Genomic DNA, 5,398 nt, shown 5'->3' with positions numbered 1-5,398 from the left:
TTTTTTCAGGGATAATAATTTGCCCAAGTCACTGTCCTGGTTAGTTTTTTGTCAACTAACATAAGCTAGAGTTATCCTGGTCCCCCCCCAACAAGGAAAATACCTCCGTACGATTGTTTATAGGCAAGTCTGTGGGACATTTTCTTGATTAACGATTGATGTGGTATCCTATGCACAGGGCAGTGCTATCACTGAGCAGGTGATCCTGGGGTGTATACTACAGGAGGCTGAAAGCCATGGCGAACAAGCCTATAAGCAATAGTCCTCCCTGGTCTTTGCTTCTGCTTTTGATTCCTATGTTCCTGCCTTGAGTTTCTGCCTTGGCTTTCCTTGATGATGGATTGTGAACTGTAAGATAGAATAAACCTTTTATTACCCAATTTTATTTTGGTCATACTGTTTTATCACAAGGATGGAAACACAATGGAAGACAGTCCACAGATTGGGTCAAGAGCAGCTCTCTTCTGATTAGATTTCACGATGCCATGTGTTGTGAAGTACCTCTCAATGGCATACCATAAAAGGGTGGCAGAACATGAGGGATTTGTGCCCACAAGTATCTGCAAATACTGGAAAAAGATTCCATTTACCATTTTCACAAACAGTTGAAAATATTTATGTGTGGTTTATATTGATCCAGAGAGATGCAAAAATTATATTAAGGAAACCCAAAAATATTATTAAGGCTCTTAAAAGAAGATCAAATCAGACAGGAATGTATATCAGTTCTCAATGAAAAACTTGAATATTATGAAAATATTAAGCCTTTTATTTATTTATTTTATTTATCTATTTATTTATTACTTCTTGGTTTTTTGAAACAGGGTTTCTCTGTAGCTTTGGAGTTGTCCTGGAACTAACTCTGTAGATGATGCTGGTCTCAAACTTACAGAGATCCACCTGTCTCTGATTCCTAAATTCTGGGATTAAAGGAGTGTGCTACCACTGCCCAGCCTAATTTATTAAGCCTTTTAAATGAATTTTTCTAATGTGTTTTAAAATAAAGCCTTAAAGTATCTTTTTTTGAAAAATGAAATATTCCTCAATGTAAAAATGTGCAGGTGCTACTATCCACTTGGCTGTTATCCCCATAGTTTCTTTCTAATAGAACCACAGTTGGGCTCAGCAATGTGTAGACAGGAGTTGGGTTTTTTTAATTTATTTATTATGCATCAGATCTCATTATAGATGGGTGTGAGTCCTCATGTGGTTGCTGGGAATTGAACTCAGGACCTCTGAAACAGCAGTCAGTTCTCTTAACCTCTGAGCCATCTCTCCAGCCCAGGAGTTGTTTTCAGGAAGGTTGATTCCTACCTCATCCCAATGAGTTATGGCTACTTGTTACACCAACCATACACTTCTTTGCTAGTGATTTATCTAAGAATGTGTGTGTTGCACTGTCCTGGAAAGATGGCTCAGTGGTTAAGAACATGCACTGTTTGTACAAAGGACCCAAGTTTGGTTCCCAGTGTCCATATTGGGTGGTTCACAACAGCCTGTAACTACAGATCCACGGGGAACCATGCCTCTAGGAGCATCTGCATTCACATGCATCCCCATACAAAGACACTTACATGTAATTTAAAAGAAAATGCACCATTTAAAAAGGGGTATGGTGGCTGGAGGTTTAAGGGGAATGGGTTTTATGGTCTGAGTTGATGAGGACAACTGATCAGGTCTCTTTCTCTTTGTGTGGTAGCCTTTAGCCGACCACCAGGACCTCTTGCCACCCATATACTAAATTCTCCAGGTTCCCCATACACAAGAAAAAGGACAAGCTGAACGGTTCAGATTACAGGGGCATTATTTGTTGTGCCATAATAGCAAGATCTTCTCCTCCATTATCCTGCAAAAGATCAAGGGCAGAACAGAGGAAATCCTAGCAAAGGCAGATTCAGAGCTAACAGGAGCACGATTGATCAAATCTTCACTTTGAGGCAACTGGCAGAAAAATACGAAGAATTGGGAAAAGACTTATATGTCTGTTACATAGATTTCAGGAAGGCATTCAATAGCATTTAGAGGAAAGCACTTTCGGAAACAATGAGGTTCTACAGGTACCCAGAGAAAATCATAAGAATACTAGAAAATGCCAACAGTCAATACATCAATCTTCCTGCGTGTATTCCCCACTAAAAGTATACCAGCTACTCGACCCTCAAAGCTATTTAATGGTTTAGGATACTTGGCCTATAGTGGTTTGAATCAAAAATGTCCCCCATGGGCTCATATATTTGAGAACTCGGTCACCAGTTGGCAGCTCTCTTTGAGGAAGTTACAGAACTTTTAGTCACTTATCTCCAGAGAAGACCACATCCATTGGGCCCAGCAACCCTGTACAATTGACTATCAGACTGAATTCCCACAACAAACAATAGTTATAGGAAGAGGCCAGTGCAGGAGTAAAAGATGAAGAACAGGTTCCCTTTGAATCTTAGCAATGTGGGTTTTGCTGGAATTTAAGCTTAAGTATTAAAAATAACACAATGACAATACTAAAAACTGAAAGTGTCCTCACACTGCATATGCTGGATACCTGGGCTCTGGAAGATCACTCTCTCCATCTCTGATTTACTCATTAGTTGTTATATAGAAATCATTTATACTGCCATTGAGACTGGAAGGGCTGGGAGCTCTGAGATGAAGAGCAGCCTTGTCTAGAAAGACCAGTGATTCCGTTCACAAGGTGTACTCACTGGGTACTCTCAGCTTTAGTCCAGAAATGCTTCCAAGAAAAAGCCTTGGAGGAAGAGTCTGCATGTGTAGTCCTTTTCCTACATCCTGTTCAGTGAGACATGTGTCCAAGACAGAAGGGTCTCATTGCCATGAGGAAAAGCCCTGTCTTCAGGCCATGGCCTGCTTTGAACAGTAATATACTACCAGCAGCTACCACTTGCCTCCAGCACCCTTGCTGGAGACTCTCTTCATGATATCTCAAAGTACCAGCTGTATTTTCTCACTGGTACAGGGACAGATACCTCAGGAGCTAATGTGGAAGCTGCAGATGTTGTTCTGCTTTCAAGGGACGCTTTTAAACTTCAAGTTAGAGGTGGTATCACTAAGACTACTTCAGAGAGAGGCTAGCAGCAGGCATTTTGTACTCATTCCAGTATAAGACATAAGTCATAAGACATCAGCTCAAAGCTTTTGCCTCCTAGGTCTTCTCTTCGGTGATTTGGAATTTCTGTCACCCTGTCAGTTGCACAGAAGTGATCCCTGTGTGGCTTGCATGCAAGCTTTCTTTCTTCTGGAGCTCAAAGTGATAACTGTGACTCCTCCCTGGCCAAATGCTCTGGACACAAAGGATGGTAGTCAATGGAATGAATCTAGCCAGGGCCCTGTTCAGAAGCACTCACATCTCACTAAGAGACTCCTATAAGTCTCAACACAGAGACCTGCTTCTATTTAGACACATTGCCATTCTGCCCTGCCTCCAGACTCTCAGGTGCCTTTGGACACACACTATTCCTCTTAGTCTAGACTGCCCTTCCTTATGCTTGTCTGTCTATGAAAGTCTTCCTACTTCGATGCCTAGGTGTAACACCTATTATATTTCCCCTTTATACTTTTCTTGAGTTAGTTCCTTTATTTGAGGTTCCTAAAGTTTGTTCTTGATATCAGTACCACCTTCCCCACCTCTCTCAACCCTCTCTACTTTAGTCTCTCTGGAAAGGCAGAGACTTGTACATCCTATCTGTTAGATCAGGATTGATTGTAGTGACACAAAAATCAAACAAAGATATCAACCTCCTCAGACACAGAATTCTCCTTTAATCAGAACAGTGGAAGACAGTCAGTCTTGCCATAGGAGCTAGGGGGTCTTATAGGGCAGAAAAATCAAACTTTAGGATGGGAAGATAGTGGAGGCCTAAAAATGTGGGTCCATTTCCACCTTGTCTGATGGTCAAAGAGTTTGGAGATTGCTCAAAATGACTGACAAGCATAGCTACAGGTCCCAGCTTAGGAGGTGATTTGCTTGATTCTTTTAACATTAAGATAGCTCAGTCAAGTAAGTTCATGCCATCCTGACAGGTGGTCAGGATATGCAAATGTACTTCTGCTCCTTCTTTTGTAACTATGAGGTCACCTCAGGAGGGGGATCTTCAGGATACATGATCTATAGCAGCATCAATACACAGACCACAGAATGCTACTGATTTGATGTCTCAGAGTGTTAAAGTGATTGACTGAGTTGCCCTACCAATCATGTTAACAAAGTCTTTTGTTACCATCCCTGCCCCCCATTTACATTGGGTATTAAAGCTATGGAAAAATAAATGTAGGTGATTTCAGTATTCATTGAAATGCCCTCCCAGTACTATTCTATGTTTTCTGTCTTATTACTTTTTATGCATCTTCATATTCTTTACATATATTTCTAAATTTCCATGCCCATACCCTGGCAAGAGGTCTTTTGTTCCGAGACTGATTTTTGGTGGGAGTTTTTATCATGTGAGCCTTAGCACCAGGAGTTTTCCTGACATTTTGACCCCTTGACAGGAGCTCCCAGCTCCTATGACAACTCTTCCTATGGGGAGTTTCTGAGTCCACCTGAGGCCTTTAGGTTATTAACCCTTCACTGTCCATATGCCAGGCAAGAAAATAGTGGCTTTTAGGAAGAAGAAGAACATGGTTCTCCTCATAGTGTCATTTCCCTTGTAAGAGAGGCGAGTACAAATACTTCTTCTGCAGAACAAAAGTGTCATTCTTCACAAGATATGGTAAAAATGTTCAAATCTAAAAGAAAGTTAGGACAGCTCATAAAAATGTCTACGGTACTTTCACTGCCTGACGCCACCAAGGTAACACGCGTGAGGCCAGTCCACAGCAGCTGACATGCGCTACGTCACCTCTTATTTGCTTGCCACCCTTGGGGGCAATGCCCCTCCTAGAGCCAAAGATATTAAGAAGATACTAGACAGCGTGGGCATCGAGGCAGACAATGAACAATGACCAGCTCAACAAGGTCATCAGTGGGCTGAATGGGAAAAACATTAAGGATGTCATCACCCAGGGTGTTGGGAAACTTGCCAGTGTGCCTGCTGGTGGAGCCGTGGCTGTTTCTGCTGCCCCTGGCTCTGCAGCTCCTGCTGCTGGTTCTGCCCCTGCTGCAGCAGAGGAGAAGAAATATGAGAAGAAGGAAGAGTCTGAAGAGTCAGATGATGGCATGGGATTTGGCTTGTTTGATTAAATATCTGCTCCCCTGCAAATAAAACGTTTTTATGTATCTTGAAAAAAAATGTCTCTGGTATGAAAAGGGGACAAATTCTTCGGTTTTGATTATTTCTTCTGCTTTCTTCTCTCCTGGCTCCTACACCCCAACTTCCTAATTTTTAATACTTTTTAAATTATAAACATTATTTACTGTGTGTGATGCATGTATGAGCACAGATACATG

At 41.6% G+C, this 5,398-nt stretch overlaps 1 pseudogene; it reads left to right on the top strand.

Moving 5' to 3' along the window:
• Nucleotides 1-4,836: 4,836 nt before the first annotated feature.
• On the top strand, nucleotides 4,837-5,191 carry LOC121455450 (annotated as a pseudogene).
• The last annotated feature ends 207 nt before the right edge of the window (nucleotides 5,192-5,398 follow it).

The sequence above is a fragment of the Microtus oregoni genome, unplaced genomic scaffold (assembly GCF_018167655.1).
Source record: "Microtus oregoni isolate MIOR12 unplaced genomic scaffold, Mior012 000013F_ref0000133, whole genome shotgun sequence".
Taxonomy (NCBI): domain Eukaryota; kingdom Metazoa; phylum Chordata; class Mammalia; order Rodentia; family Cricetidae; genus Microtus; species Microtus oregoni.
The sequence above is the reverse complement of the archived record's forward strand: the minus strand, read 5'-3'. Positions and strand labels throughout refer to the sequence as shown.